This window comes from Cervus canadensis, chromosome X (genome assembly GCF_019320065.1).
Source record: "Cervus canadensis isolate Bull #8, Minnesota chromosome X, ASM1932006v1, whole genome shotgun sequence".
NCBI classification, from domain to species: Eukaryota; Metazoa; Chordata; class Mammalia; order Artiodactyla; family Cervidae; genus Cervus; species Cervus canadensis.
Window position 1 is genome coordinate 109441703 of NC_057419.1, and position 16550 is coordinate 109458252.

General features: G+C 40.9%; 1 long non-coding RNA gene across 1 annotated transcript; it reads right to left on the minus strand.

Moving 5' to 3' along the window:
• Positions 1-3815: 3815 nt before the first annotated feature.
• LOC122435237 lies at positions 3816-15432 on the minus strand. The gene is made up of 3 exons (XR_006267616.1): positions 14813-15432; positions 6339-8107; positions 3816-6123 (listed from the first exon to the last, which is right to left on the minus strand). It is a non-coding gene; the product is annotated as an uncharacterized LOC122435237 (long non-coding RNA).
• Between the last annotated feature and the right edge of the window lie 1118 nt (positions 15433-16550).

A 16550-nucleotide genomic window follows, 5' to 3' on the forward strand; every position in this document is an offset into this window, starting at 1 on the left:
AGACTTTTGTACACAATGAAATACATGGACTCTAGAACACCTGTCTAGGAGGCATTGGTGGATTGGGAACAGGGGAAAAAATGGCATTTAGAACTCTGGACCCTGAAAGGCAAGACATAGAATTAGAAGATTAATTTTTGGACATATTAGAAGACCCTGATATTGAGGAGATTAGAAAACATTGGCAGTGAAGATGCTGCAGGCCAGAGAGTAGAAAACATGGAAAATGTAACATGTAGAAGATCTAGAAGATCTGGCAACTGGAGATATTAAAAGACACATAGCTCAGAAGACCTGATATTAGAGACACTGAAAAACTAAAAGGACTAATGTTAGTCCTTTTTAATTAGAGCTATTGGAAGGTCATATTGAAAAATATTGGCAAAGTTGAGAGACTTTCATACTAGGACCTGATGTAACATCAAAAGACATAAGACTAATAGTCTTTATGAATATAGCATCTCTTCCACTAAAAAGTAAAACACAGAGAAAGGACTTTTTAGGAAGATGACAAAGCAGAAACAGGCAAATTCAATTAAAAGTAAGTAGTTTCAATGGATTGGAACATACTTCATAGCTTCAGTGAACTGGGATTTTGGGGGTTTATCGACTGACAGCACAAGAATGAGGAATTATCAAAGAACAAGAAAAGACATGGCCAGGGGAACCACCTGGCTTTAGATCAGGGGTCAGCAAAAGTTTTCTGTAAAGGATCAGAGAGTAAATATTTAAGGTTTTGCAGGCCATGTGGTTTCTGTTGCAACTACTCAATTCTACCATTGTAGTGCTGCCTTAGAAAACACATAAATGAGCTGGGCCAGATTTGACTCAAGGGCCTTAGTTTGCCAGGCCCAGCTCTAGATACCACATCTAGGGTGTGGTAAACTAAGTACATTCTAGCCTAGCACTCATGGAAAAGAGTAGATAGAGCATTTTGGAGCCCAGCGGTAAATAAAGATCCTATGCATGAGATGCTATTCAGGAGACAAAGATGGCAAGAACCTAAGAATGAAGTTTAGATCTCTGATTAATTGTTTCAGGGCCCTCAACAAAGAGATTTGTATTCAGAGCCAAAATTAAGTGGGTAGTATTCAAGGCCCCAGCTCAGGGGGATAGGGTTCAGTGAGGATGCCCTAATTTAGTAGGTTGGAAGCTTAAGAAGAAAGTCACACACAAATATTTTTTTTTAAAAGAAGAAACTCACCACTACAGACTAGGGTCATTCTGCCAAGACTAAGCATCACCCACCAAAAGAGAGAGAGTCCCCAGCCTAGGGCAGCCAAGGACCTAGTGACAAGGCCCTCACTCTAAGTCCTATGTTCCTGTCATTCTACCACTGCCAAATAATCTCTAGGTGTTTGCAGTGATGGAGGAGAACAGGAAGGAGATTATAGCTTGGTAGGCTAATCTCAGGCACTCTGGCTTCAAATAATAAGTTTCTGATTTCTGGTCTTACTCACCAGAGACTGATAAGTTAAGAGATCAGAATTGAGCTATAGGCTAAAGACAGGGCTGAGGAAGGGAGGGACTATCATTTATATTGCAAAAAGGAAACACTGGCAGACAAAACTGGTTAAGGTACACTGAGATTGGGCCCAGACTTCAAGGTTAAGTGGGTGAATATATAGACAATGGGCAGCCGCTGATGATTTTTGAACAAGAAAGTACCAGAATCAGAGTTTGCACAAGGAAAGTTAGTCAAGTGGCAAGATGTTGAATGCCAAAGACTATTATTATATATATAAATATAACTAGAACACCAAAGACTCCAAGTTAAAACACTTAAAGGGTTGGATGGGATGTGAGTTATGAGGCCATTATAGTTGAATTAAGTTGAATTACATTTCTGTTGCTCAGCAGACATAGCATCTGTGTTACGATGAATACTTAGCATTCTAAATGCAACTATTTCAAACTGCTTGAATGCTATCACAGAATACATGAAATACAATACAAAGAAGTTCAGAAGCTAGTTATGAGGAACTGTCTTGTTCTCATCTAGTAAGATCACTTATACATCCAATTTCTCTCAAAGGCAGCTGAACTAATACTTTGTGGTTTAAGCACACAAAGGTCTATATAGCTTAAGGTCCCATATAGCTTTATCTTTGGCTCCTATTAACAGAGTCACTTAGTTATCTTAAAAGAGGAACCAAGTGGATGGATTATTTTTTAAAGAATAGAAATACATCCATGTGAGAAAAGTCATTACCCTTAATTGCTATATAAATAAATAACCACATTTTAAATATATCATATGAAATCACTAAGGTCAAGGTATAACAGGGTCTAAGGAATTATCATCAGGTATCCTTCGCAAGCAAACAAACAGAAATATTTAACATCGATTTTTACTCCTCTCTTCGTGAGACCATCATGTATAACTTATTTTGAAGAAATCAGATAAAATTTGGCAAAGATAGTGAATGATCGTATTCTAGTTCTTTAATGGTTATTCACATTAAAATAACAGTGATAGCAACAACTATTGAGCATTTACTTTATGCCAGGCACTGTGTTAAACAAAATATACAACCTCATAGCAATCCTATAAGGTAAGTATTTTCAACCCCATTTTACAGATCAGAAACTGAAGTCTGAAATGGTTTAAAAACATGGCCACAGTTACATAGCTGTTAATTGGCAGGGACAGGATTGCAAGCAGGCAGATACCTGTACCTGATTCCCAAGCTTAAGACCCACGTTAATTTCTCACGCCTCGACAGGCCAAAGGTTATTCTGCCAGGACTAAGTACCACTCACCCAAAGAGAGGGAGTCCCCAGTTCAGGGCAGACAAGAAGTCATTGGCAAAGCCCTCACTCTAAGTCCCATGTTCATGCCCTTAGGCCACTCATCATACCACTGCCAGTTAATCAAGAACCAACTCTGGGTCTTTGCAATGATAGGTTGATTATATCTTTGGCTTTATGTAGTAATGCAAGAAAAATGAAGTGCAACATCTCAAGCACACTAGATTCATATTTAACTACTCTCCATGTTTGTTAATGAAATGTACTATTTATCCTTTCACCTATTTTCTACTTGATTTTATAGTTCCCCAGAGCATAGCACATATTTATTTTTGAACTCTCAGGAAAACAACCATAACACACTGACATCAAAGGCCATTAAAAGGTAATAAAACTATGTAAAGTTCAGTGAGTAATGTATTTCATAGCACAAATATGACCCATACACTCTTTGAGACTGCACACACTGTAGAAGCCCTTTATTAGCATTCAGGTGCTGGCAGCTATATAATCCAAATGTGTAGTTTAAAGAGCCTTCTTTGCATTTTGATCTTAAAAGATTTTAAGCAAACAAAATGCTCTTTTTAAATGTAATGCCAGTTTTCTAATATTTTCTACAAATTTCAGCAACCTGAGCTATCTTTTCTCTCTACCCATTTTGTCTTTTTTTTTCTTTCTTTTTGCCAGTTGTTAAATATGTCTGTAAAGAAGGAAATTTCCATGTACTTCATAAAATCGAAGATCAGAATTTACCTGAGCCATTTGACAACAGAAAGATACTTTCCATTCAAACTGTATATAAAATATACCAAAAGAAATTTCAGTTCTTCAATTTTAGGAACTAGTCTTAACTTAAAAAAGGAAAAAGGAACACCCATGTACATGGCGCTATTATCGTTAACTTCTATTTCTACCACTTAGCCTAAACCAACTTTCACATCTGTGTTCTGCAGACTTGTGTGTGCTCAGTCACTCAGTCGTGTCTGACTCTGTGACCCCATAGACTGTAGCCCACTAGGGTCTTCTGTCCATGGGATTCCCCAGGCAAGAATACTGGAGTGGGTTGCCATTCCCTTCTCCAGGGGATCTTCCTGACCCAGGAATGGAACCCCGATCTCTTGCGTCTCCTGCACTGGCAGGCAGATTCTTTTACCACTGAGCCACCTCGGAAGCCCTGCTGACTTGCTAGACTGAACCATATTAAAATGGTCTTTTACCCTCATCAATGATATTTCTTAAATTATTTGAAATGGATATTGCCATAAACAAGAATTAGATCTACCCCAGTATTTTCAAATGGTCTAGGCCCTAGACAAATGTTTCCATATATCAAGCCAAAGTCTAGGCATTCCTACCACCACCAGAATCATATAATAGTCAGTTTCCCATTGTATCATTTTATATTAACAGTTCCTGATGGATGCTATTCAACTTAAAGTTTTATTTCTCTAATTCTGGTCAAATTAAGACAAAAACTTGCCAATGCAATAATGTCAATAAATGATAAACTTATCAAGAAACTACATTCTTTAAAACCATATGGAACTGCTGATTATACTGATAAAACAATCATTCACTTAAAAATATTTGCCTCTAGGTATGATTAAGAATACCCCAGTTATCCATGGAACCTTCAAACAGTTAACATATTTCTCTGCTTTGGTTTATGGAAACGAAACAAAATATCTAGTTTTATTGACAATGTCTATGCATTATATATATAATGCAAACCCTGTTACTCAGAGTTGATGTTATGTTGGTTTCCCTTTCTTCTATGGCATCTGTGACTAACTGTTTTCTGAGAGGGAGTAAAACATAAGAAAGCCTGAGTCGCAAGAACAATTTTTAAAATAACAAGAATACAAGACAGTAGTATTACTACTTAACTTGGTCTCTATGAAAGGGCTTAAGTCTCAAAATCAACCAATGAGGCTGATGTACCTTTCTCTCAAGGTAACAATGTCAGGGATAGAAGGACCTCAGAGACCAAGTGTTCCTATTCTCTCCTTGGACAGATAAGGAAAGAGTAGGATGATTCGAGTAAGAGCATCCACTGAGCCCGTGGCAGAGCAGAAACTTGGAATAGAGGTTTCCTGCCCTCTGGGCTCACTATCATTTGTGATATATTTTCTATCATAATTATGGTTTTCAACAGCAGTGGTTTCCAGCCATGACTCTATTAAAAAACTGCTTGAGTAGCTTTCAAAATCAACAGCTGCTGGCCTAATCCCCAATTTAGCACATCTAGGGACAGATCCCAGAAATCTGCTTTTGAAGTTCCCCATAACAATTTTGATGGGCAGCCAGTGTTGAAAACCCCTGTGACTTAGAGAAGAGTGTAAGCTACCCTGGCACTATGGTGAGTCCCTACGTCCCTATCACCCAATAATGGGTTTTCAACACTCATCTGCCTCTTTGGAACATGTTGAGGAATGTCTGTCATCCCAACTGTAACTACACAAGCCAAGACTTTTAACTTTTGTATTCTTGTCCCCTTTCTCTGATCACTGCAAACTCAGATATAGGGGACCTATCTTTCAGATTTTCCAGGCTAGGGGAAAACTTACTGGATTTCTACCACCTTTAGGGAAGAGGATATTCAACCATTTAAATCACTTGGAAGACCAGATATGAGAACAGAGAGGATGGATGGCAATGAACTCTAGCAGCTTCTCCTCCTTGATTAGGTACCAAAGTAAATCCAGGAATCCACTATAAATGTACTGCCTTCCAGGACACACCATGCCTTTCGGTACCTTATACAACTGCTGCAAAACAAATGAACTTATACCAAATGAATTAACAAGGGGATTTGTATCCTTTTTGTTGAGACAGCAAGTTAGGCTTAAACAGAGTTAAAATAAATTTTAGGGTCAAAGACTTATCAAACTGAGTAGCCCCCTCCTTATGTCCTAGAGTTGAGTTACTTAAACCCTCCTTGTAGGGGAATTTGTGTTGGAGGAATTTATAAGTTTTGGGGGGAAATTGGGGGAGGGAAGGGAGTATTATAAAAGCCCAGACAATTGGTTTGTTCATCAGAATAAAACACTAAGTAAAGTGAGCCTTGATGGAGTTTTACGATTTTACATTAGCAATTGTTATTGGTGGGCAACTAATTTCTATTTCTCTCTGAGCTCAAGGTGAAGAATAACATCACTGAAAAGGCCGATCATCACAGTAGTGACAGGGAAAGAATGGAGAAAACAGGATTTTATCTGCATATGAGTAAGCTCAGTCTCCTGCATGGATCATCACATCATCAAAGCTGTCAGAGCCTGAATCCCAGGGTTCCACTGTCTGTATGAGGTCGTTCTGTCTGCTATTTGTAGAATGGGTTTGCATGATGCAGTCCGATGGTCCAGCCTCTTCTCCCTATTGAACCAAGCATAGAGAAAACGCTTACTGGCCTTTGTTTGAAGGTTTCTTATTCCTGCCTTTATAAGGTTGTGGGTAATCATTTAAGCCTTGCCTGAAAGTCAATAAATATTCCACCAAAGAATCTCTTTTCTCTGAATCATCACGGCAATTTGATTTGCAGAATGGGTGCTTCAACATTCTTCAAGTTCTGGAAGTTAACCTATACTGACCTCTTTCATCAACTTGTGATGTGATCACGTCTCTGACAGTTGAAATATTTCTCAACTATCTTCTGAGGGTGAGAATCTAATAGTTCAGCAATGTCACTTAATTCACTGTCTTCAAATCCTTCACCACCCAATCATTTTGCAGATGCTACAATATTTTCAGTTTCTTCTGGTACTGGAAGGAAACTTTCAGAATTAGTTATAACCTCATTCTGAAATTTCTGCCAGGCTCCATTAAGGGCTGATTGTTTTATTTCTCTCACTGACTCTTCTACTATCATTAAACTATTACATATGGAGAAATTTTGCCAAGCAACTTTCACAGTAATTTCAGGTGTCTCTCTCCTAAGAGTTGCCAGGTAGTCAAATATACTCCCAAGTGCATGGGTTGAAGGAATGGAGTTGTACTGGGGTAAATGGAGATGACTTTAACACAAAGATCAGCATTTACTATCACATTTTTATCAGTGGGAGCCATGTTCAGAATCAGCAACAATTTGAATTCAAGATGTTTTTGGTTTAAATATTGTTTAACCTCAGGAACAAAACACTTCAAAAACCAATCCAAAAAGAATTTCTCAGCGATCCATATCTTATGGCTTCCCTGCATATACACAGAAAAGGGTTTCTGGCATTTTCTTTTAAGAGGGCAAGAATTTCGGAACTTGTGAAGCAACACGGGTTTAGTCAGACAGTCACCAGAAGCATTGGAACAAAGAACTTTGGAGCTTATCTTTCCCAGGCTTCAAGCCTCTGGTCTTTGTCTCCTCCTTTGCAATAGATGTGCAAGTAGGGGCATGCGCTTCCAGAACAAGATTGTTTCATCAGCATTGTAGACCTGTTCAGGCATATAGACATTTTTTTCTATCCATTCCTTCAATATTCTGCAGTGGCTTCATGATCTGCTTCCTCTGCAAGCCATGTCTTTTCATACAGACCATGGCGGTTCCTAAACCTATCCCACCACCTACTACTCATGATAAATTTTATAATTTTCCATCCAGATCAAAATTTAAATTTGCATGTTTGTGATGCTTGCTAGCAGATTTTACACACAGAAAGAACTCTATTAAGCCTTTTCTGTTTTAGAAGCCACAAATGCAAATCTCTTTCCTTTTTTTCTATTTTGGCATTTTGAGTTGTCTGATTTTCTCAATGATTCTGGTGTGCCCCTCATGCACTGGCCTTAATAGCTTTCTCATTTTTCTTTGTTGATTCATTAGTACCCAAAAATGCCCTACAGAGGTCTTGGTTTCACCATTATCAAGCATTTCAAGAATTCTCATTTTGTTTGCCACCTTTTTTGTCCTCTTCACCCTTCTTGCGTCTCTATCATTTACCTTCTTGGTTTTTTGCTTGGATACCATTCTTATTCAAACTTACACAAAATTACAGCTATTGAAAGTTTTCTGTCACTGAGCAATACACAGCACTAACATATAAACAGCAAATGACAACATTCACAAGACAAATAAAAAGGGTAAAGTAGCTTTGGCATGACTATACATGTGTGCAATTGACGGCAGCAGAAGGAAGAAACAGTAGAAGAACCAGGGTACCAGCAAGCAACCCAAGTGTTGGTCCTGTCACGTGAGATACTCAACAAGACAGCATGATGGTAACTGGAATTTGCATATTGTTCTGAAACTCTCAAAGGTGCAGACCAGGTAAACTCAAATTTCATATGAGAATGACTTGCAGTTGTGAAGGCATCACAGAACTCAGGAGTCAAGGTCAGGCTACCAGGCTGAGATGAGAACAAGTATCACCACCTAGGAAAAAACAGACACAAAAATGGGAAACAAAGACAGGAACAGAAGCAGTCTGCACAAGTAGCTTAGAAGCTAGTCAGGAGAACAGAAATGTGGAATAATAATAATAATACTATCTGCCAAATTGCCCTTACAAAAGTTAGACCAATTTTCATGCTCACTAAGAGTGGATAAGAGTTCTTTTCCCCCATATGTTCACCAAAATAAAATACTATCCGCTTCTGCAATCTGTAGCAAGCAGAAGGTGAATCACAAAGTATCTCATTTTTAATTTTCATTTCTTTCATCATCTTTCCATATGGTAAGCCATTTCTATTTCATCTTTAAATTGTCTGTTCATATCCTCTGCCCACTTTTTAATGTTTTCTTAATGATTTGTAGGCACTATTAGCATATCGTGTGTGTGTGTGTGTGTGTGTGCGCGCGCGCGCGCTCAGTTGCTCAGTTGCATCCCACTCTTTGTGACCCCAAGGAATGTAGCACACCAGGCTCCTTTGTCCATGGAATTCTCCAGGCAAGAATACTGGAGCAGGTTGTCATTTCCTTCTCCAGGGGATTTTCCAGACCCAAGGATCTCCTGCATTGGCAGGCAGATTCTTTACCGCTCAGCCACCTGGAAATCCATTAGCATATTAAGGAACTCTTATTTTAAATTCTATATTGTAAACATTTTCTCCAAGCCTGTCATTTATTTTGTCTTTTGCCATAAAGACAATTCAAATATTTATGTAGTCAAATGTTTCATGCTTTGCTTTTTAAAACCTTCCCCTAAGAGGATAAAAAAAACATATAAAACTAAAAACACACAAAATACACTTTATGCATGCAAATAAGAGCATCAAAAACTGAAACTCCAGGTAGGGAGAATGACATGACTCTATATTTAGCTAAATCACTGGGTAAAACTTCATTCAACCAACTTTCCAATGATAGCTATACTTCTACCCATAAAATTCACTTTGGGTCAGAGTTGAATCCTGTGTTCTCTGACTTTTCTAAGGATATGTCATTTTTGCACGATGCTGGAGCCAAGTTAATGTGAAGAATAAAGACTCTGACATAAACGTCCCATATTAGCTTTCAGTTCTGCAAGCTGTACAGACTTGAAGCTTTTAGTGAGAGGGTAACAGTCAGGAAGGCTAGGGGCCCCCAAACAGAGGAAATAGGCTTCAAGTGTCGGACGTTTTTTTATCTCTCTCTTAAGTGGCAAGAGGAAACAAACTGCAAGTGTCAGATTTTTTTCCCTTCTCTATACAAAATTAAAAGGAGATTTCTTTTTAAATTCTCTGTTGCCATGAGGACACCTGGTTCCACCTGAACTTAACTTTTCTCATGCCTTGAGCTAACCAATGCATTTTTCTTATGGAAAAGTTTTTCTTAAGCTATGTTAATGAACTGTGTATTTACCTTAGACTCTTTCTTCAAGTCGTTTTTTTTTTAAGTTTCAAAACATACTTATTTTAATGCTACAACAATTGCCTTGGAATTTAAACACCACTGTCCATTTTTATGAGGTAAGAAACCTAGAATTAACTTAAATCCTGTGAGCTGCCATCTTGACCTCTCAGTGGTCAGGGTCCATATGAAAATTATCATTAGGCATAAATGCTTCAGCCAGTTCCTATTACTTTATATAAAGCAAGTCAGTTTTGACTAAGACAGAACCAACTTGACAAACCAGTATGTTTTCCTCATGCAAATATTCTCTTAAGCTATGTTAATGATACTATGTATTTGCTTGGAAACCTGCCTTTCTTCAAGATTCATGTCAATCCTCTTATAGCCCGGGATGACTCACCCTGTGCCAATGTTATCTCAAAATGCATGTTGTGGGTGAGGGGCCTGGTGCCACTCTCTGAGTTTTGAGACATTTCCTTTCTCTAATTAGCAGCCTGCTAGTAGGTATATAACTTTCTGCTAAAAAATAGCAAGTAGCAAAGGGGCACTCTTTCTGTCCCCTTCTGATGTCTATGTCAGAAGCTTTCTCTATCTCTTTTATACTTTAATAAAACTTTATTACACAAAAGCTCTGAGTGATCAAGCCTTGTCACTGGCCCCAGATTGAATTCCTCTCCTCTGGAGGTCAAGAATCCTGGCATCTTTCATGGCTTAGCAACAACCTTTAATTAGGATGATAATAAATAATAGAATAACCAAGTGCAATTCTTAGCAAGGTATTTTTCCAAAGTACATTTAGCTAGATAGTGTAACATCATGCTTCTAGTCCTTGTGAATCTGAGAATGCCTGGCATCCTCTGTGAGGAGAAATAGAGCCTGGCTGGTTGAGCTTTGTAGTTATGAGCTGGGGCTCACCCTGTTCAAGTGCCCAAAAGGGCAGAAGGATCTCAGGATGTTTTTTCCTGTTAGCAATTTCACCAAGAACAAAGAATTTTATAAAACATCACATCCTTTGAGGATTTGTATGGACAATAAGACTGAGTTCGTTGCAGCTTCTGTTATGAAAGGACATTTGGTTACAAGGGGTTTGCTTTTGTAAAAATTGTGCAGAACTAATATCCTTCAAAATCTCCTTCAAAAAAAAATCTCCTTCAAAAATCTTAAAACATACACACACATGCAAGTGGTGAGCTCAAAAAGTACAGACCATCAAAATCATTTAACATTTTAAAGTATAATACTCATAAATAGTAAGCAATGATGAGGTTTCCATGAGAAATCTTTTTTTTTCAAAACTTATAAACTACCCACAATGCATTTACTAATATGTTAAACAAAGATGTCATTCAACTGACTTCTGAGACCAAAGGGCGATAATACAGCACTTCAAAAGTAGATCCTCACGATCAAAAATTTCAGCTATTCATTCATTCTCTTCAATCAACTTATGCTGACAAAAGTGCTTATCATGGACAAGGCCACGTGACCTGAGGAATAAAGAAATGAATTAAAAAATCTTGATCTCAAGGAACTTAGTCTGCTAGGGCAGATAAATAGAACACACTATAAAGGTAGGAAGCCTCATATAAGAGTTGCAAACAATGGATTATGGATTATGTGGGCCTAATCTGCCCCTTTCTGTACATTTCTTTTATTTTCTTGGCCATGTGGGATCTTACTTACCTGACCAGGGATTGGGCCCCGGTCACTGCAGTGCAAGTGCTGAGTCCTAACCACTAGGCCTCCAGGGAATTCCCATGTCCATTCCTACTTTATCTACAGTGGTCCAGGCCCTTCTCATTCCTCATCTGAAGAGTGATATAAATTTCTAAATCTGTCTGCCATTCAACCCTATGGACCACACGGCCTCCAGAGCAACCTTTCTAAATGTGGGATCTGATCCAGTACTTCCTCCACTTTAAATCACTCCCATGAAAGACGTCCCCATGGCTTATTGAATAAAGCTCAACTTCCTCTGTACAATGGCGCCTGCCTACTTTCCCCATCTTATCTTTCACTACCTCTTCCCTTCATCCTCTGTAATCTACAAGTCAGCCAGTTAAGGGGCTGTTTCAGTCATCCAGATTTCCTTAAGCTTTAACACTAGTTCAAGTATCACCTCTAACAGGAGGCTTTCCCTGCTCCCTCCACCTATCTGAGAAGCACTCACTGACTGGGAAGCACTGATCAAAGCTCTCAGAGCCTCCCTCCCACGCTTGCTCTGGTTACAGCACAAACATTTCCCTGTAGTGACATTTCCCTGTGTATTCATCATTTGTGAATATCTCGACAGTATCTGGAACAGAAGAAGAGATCCTCATTTTATTGCACAAATGCTTACAGTAGAGAGAGTAAGAGCTACATGCAACACTCACAAAGGGTCAGCATTTGAATTGGACTTTGAAGAATGGGTAGGATTTCCAGTGTTAATGGAAGGGGAGAGTGAGGGGGAGGTGAGGGCTAAAGGAACTGTTAGGGAAGTATGGAAATTCAGTTAGATGAGGCTGAAACATGGGGCGGCTGAAGTGGATGTTGCTGCTGTGTAGTTGCTAAGTATGTCCAACTCTTTGTGACCCCATGGACTGTAGACCGCCAGGCTCCTCTGTCCATGGGATTTTCCAGGCAAGAATACTGGAGTGGGTTGCCATTTCCTCCTCCAGGAGATCATCCCAACCCAGGCATCAAACCTCCTGCATTTCAGGCAGATTCTTTACCACTGAGCCACCTGGGACAAGTGGGTAGTCAAAACACGAAATTGGAAGTCTGTTGAGGAAAATCATGGAGGGCCTCCAATGACAGATTTCTTTGGTGAAGTGGAGTTGTGTTTAACTGTCCTGATATTAATGAAAGGGTTTATGCTTGCAATGAACAGAAAAGCAGGTATTTAGGATAAATCAGACCTATTCTTCCCTGTTACTAGGTCTCAGCACAAACATTCCTAGGAGAAAAAGTTCTAACTAGTTGTGTCCTAAATAATTTAGGGACATCCTGCTGATATTCATTATCACATAGCTATTTTGTTCTTGCTATTTCAATCCTTGGTAACAAAGATAGTTATGAAACATCTTCACTTTCCTTTTCTGTTTGGATGGGTTATTAATCAAATGGACATCCAACGTTCTTAAATAATAATCTATTTTCCCCACTAAAGTTTCATGGAAAATAGTGCACATTTCTTTCTGGATCCAAGCAATCTTTATATCTCTGAAAATTCTCCTCCCCACCCCCGACCCCGACCCCCCCCCAAAAATGTCAAAATGGAGTCTATGTAGTCACAGTGCCCTCTGTTGGCTACAGAGAGGAACAGCTAAATCCGGGAGGAGAAGGAATGCAACAGCTCACAGAACTTCCCCTTTTATGTTAAGCGGAATGTTGAGTTAATAGCTCCTCAAGGTAAGCTCCTGAAGGTAAGCTCCTCAAAGTAAGGGCTTCCCTGGTGACTCAGATGGTAAAGAATCTGCCTGCAATGCAGGAGGCTGGGGTTTGATCCCTGGATCAGGAAGATCCCCTGGAGGAGGGCATGGCAACCCACTCCAGTATTCTTGCCTGGGAAATTCCACGGACAGAGGAGCCTAGCAGGCTGTAGTCCATGGGGTCGCAAAGAGTTGGACATGACGGAGCGACTAACACACACACAAGGTAAGCAAACTCATTTTAGCAAGAATCAGACAAGCGCTCCAACAAATTTCACCTTTTTCCCTGTTCTTTTGGAGGACTGGACACACCCAAAGCTTCCAAAGATTTTTTTTTTAAAGAAGAGGCACATAAATATAAACAATAGTTTCCCTATCTCCTCCATTAGCTTGGCCTCTTGACCTCATTTTCACCAGTTTTCATAAGACAAAAGAAAGCTTTCAGTTAGGGAACTCTTTAAGGAATCTGGCAATCAAGGACCCAGTGGCCAGCCTCATCCCAATCTGGAATACAACCAGGACACCTCCCAAGTTCAGGCTTGATGCACCATTTAAACACCCACAACCTTAAGATTCGTGCTGAAGCTGAAGCTCCAATACTTTGGCCACCTGATGCGAAGAACTGACTCATTAGAAAAGATACCGATGCTGGGAAAGATTGAGGAGAAGAGGACAACAGAGGACAAGATGGTTGGATGGCAGCACCGACTCGATGGACATGAGTTCTGGGAGTTGGTGAAGGACAGGGAAGCCTGGCATGCTGCAATCCATGGAGTCGCAAAGAGTCGGACATTTCTGAGCAACTGAACAGCAAACAACCTTAAGGACAGCGAACAAAAAAAAGAAAAAAAAAGATCAGCCAAAAAAAAAGTTTCAAGGGATAGAGACCATTGAAAGGCGATTTTTAGCCAGCGCCTAGCGGAGTCTCTGGCCACCTGCTAGGAGAGTTAGAAGCGGTAAGATACGGCGACACGCACTGCAAATGTTGGAGTGTGATCCTCATTAAAGGTGTTTTTATCATTGCAATCTCAGACTGAATTGCAATGCCAGGAAACGTTCGTGGCTGGCCCGCAAGGAATAAGGCTTCCCCAAGTTCAGAGACATCCCTTTTTCGACAAAGCCATTTCAAAAGCCCTTCCCAGCCTCTTGTGGGTCCTTTAAGGAAGGTATTTATATTCAGCCCAGTTCTGAATGGGTTCCTCAGCCCTAATTAAGGGAACACCGCTTCCTTCTGTGCCTCACTTCCGTGGGGTTTTTTGTTTTGAGTTTGCAATGAATGCGGAGTCTTGCACCTGAGGCCCTTAGGTAAGCTCTCACCTTCCATCTCCGCGGGCCACACCTTCCTTGCTGCCTCCTGGAGCAAAGCCCGGGTGGGGAAGCCGCAGTCTCTTTGCCTCCCCCGCAGCCAAGGAGGCACAGACAAACTTAAGCCCCAGCCCATTGCAACCGGAAGAGCAAGAAATAAAAACCACAGAGGGTTAGGAGTTGGGACCACGAGAGCGGAGGGAGTCACTGTGAAGTTGCCTTGCCAAGCCGGGGGTTAGGGTGAGGCGAGCAGGGTCCAGTCCCTCCCAAGTAAGGCTCGGATCATGCCTTTAGGTCATATTTTCATACTTTGTTCTTCTTGGAATATTTTTAGCATTAACTTTGCACTTTAAAGGTATTGCATTAAAACTTTCATCTTCATTCCTGAGTATCTCGTTGTCCCCTGCCCCTTAAATTTTGGGCCTCAACTCAAATCCCCTGGCGATGAGTGTGATCGCGTAGCTGGAAGCAGCTCGGGAGCCGACGATACTCCGACTCGCTCGCTCGGCTAATTTGGAGGCAGCCTGCCCCCACCCCCCGAGGGCAACCAGTCTGGTTCAAGGAGAATACCGAAAGGACGGCTGCTCACCTGGTTCGGCTGCTCCAGACTCCGCGATCTCCTCTGCTAACAGCCGAGGCCCGCCCCGCTCCCGCTGGGGAGGACTCTTCTCGCGTTTGCAGGGCGCCGGCTCGGAAGCAGCTCCCCTCCGCGCCGCCGTGATTATCCGGCGGCTCTCGGGAGAGAACTGCCCCCCAAGAGAGGCCCACTTCCTCGGCGCGTGGCGGGCGCATCCCCCGCACGGATGGGAGAACCGCGTGCTGTCACTCCCGACCCGATCGATGACTGTGGGTCAGAACACCACCTCGATCTCCCCACCCCAAGCCGCTCGGTTCCCGCAGCGGCGGCCGAGAGGCAGTCTTGATTAACTCGGTCTCAGGGCCCAAGGGATTAGACTCCGTGAGGGTCTGTAACAGTCCCTTGGGCGGGCGGCAACTCTTAAAGCTGGACCGAGCATCAGATCTGGGTAGGATGTAGCATTCGGTGTCTTTCGTGAAAAGTCACCCAGCAAATGAAATCTGAGCCAACATGCAGTACCAGGGGTGCCTCCGAACAAATACGCCCTCAAAGCAAACTCCACCAATCGCTGCCTGGGCAGCCTTGAAATCGCCATCAAGAGGCATGCACAAGAGTTTAGAGAAGAAAACGGTTTCTGGTGGGATCTGGCCAAAAATAAGTCCAGCCCCTCAGAATACCAGCGCGGGGCGGGAATGGGGTGGGGTGGAATTTGTTGTTTCCACTCAGCTCCTTAATAGGACCCCGAGTTTCTCTGATGCTCTCTAAAAATGCCTGTCCGCTGATTACTCCAGGCTTCTTACAAAGCTTGTCTGAGACTGGCAGCTAAGAATGCTAAACAAATACTTCTGGAAAAATAAAAATGGATGTGAAACAGGGCTGTTTACGCCACACAGTTGTTTTTACGTGTTAAGGTGCACATGTCCCTCAAAGCTCCAAAGACATACTTTGCTTCAGGAGGCCTGTCTTCAGATTTTTGGTCATTTTTCAGGCCTTAGTCAATGCATCCCAAAGTCCCTAAATACAAGAACCAATGCCAGATTTAGCAAATAAAAACACGGGTCACCCAGTTCAAGGTGAATCTCAGATAAACAGCAAATATTTTTTCATGCAGTATGTCCTTTACAGTATGTGGGACACACTTACACTTTCAAAAGTATTCGTTGTTTAACTGAAATATAAATTTAACAGGGTGTCCTGTCTGGTTTTTTTTCTGGCAACTTTTAAGAATAATGCAATGACTACTTGAATTATTTTGTTTATAATTCAACAAACAAGACACAAGTCTACATGGAGAGGTAGGCAAAAAATATCACAAGGACTCTTAATAATTTATACACAAAAAAGAATAGTCACTTTGAAATATTTATTAGGAAAGCAGTAAAAAGCTTATTTATATTAATTGAAGAGCTTGTCCAATCGGGTAGTTAAGGGTATTCATACAGGGATCTGCAAACTGCCCTCTGGGGGCCGGTCAGGCCTGCAACTACTTCTTGGGTGCTTTTGAGCTAAGAATGGTTTTTCACACTTTTCAATGGTAGAAAAGAATCGAAAGAAGAATAATATTTTGTGGCAAGTGAAAGTTATATGTATTTCAAATTTCAGTATCCATAATTGAAGTTTTATTGTACTCAGCCAAACCATTTTTTTTTTACTGCCTTGGGCTGTTTTCAGGCTATAAAAGCAAATTTGAGTTATCACAACAGAGATGAATCAACCTGAAAAACCAGAAATACGTACTATCTGGGCCTTT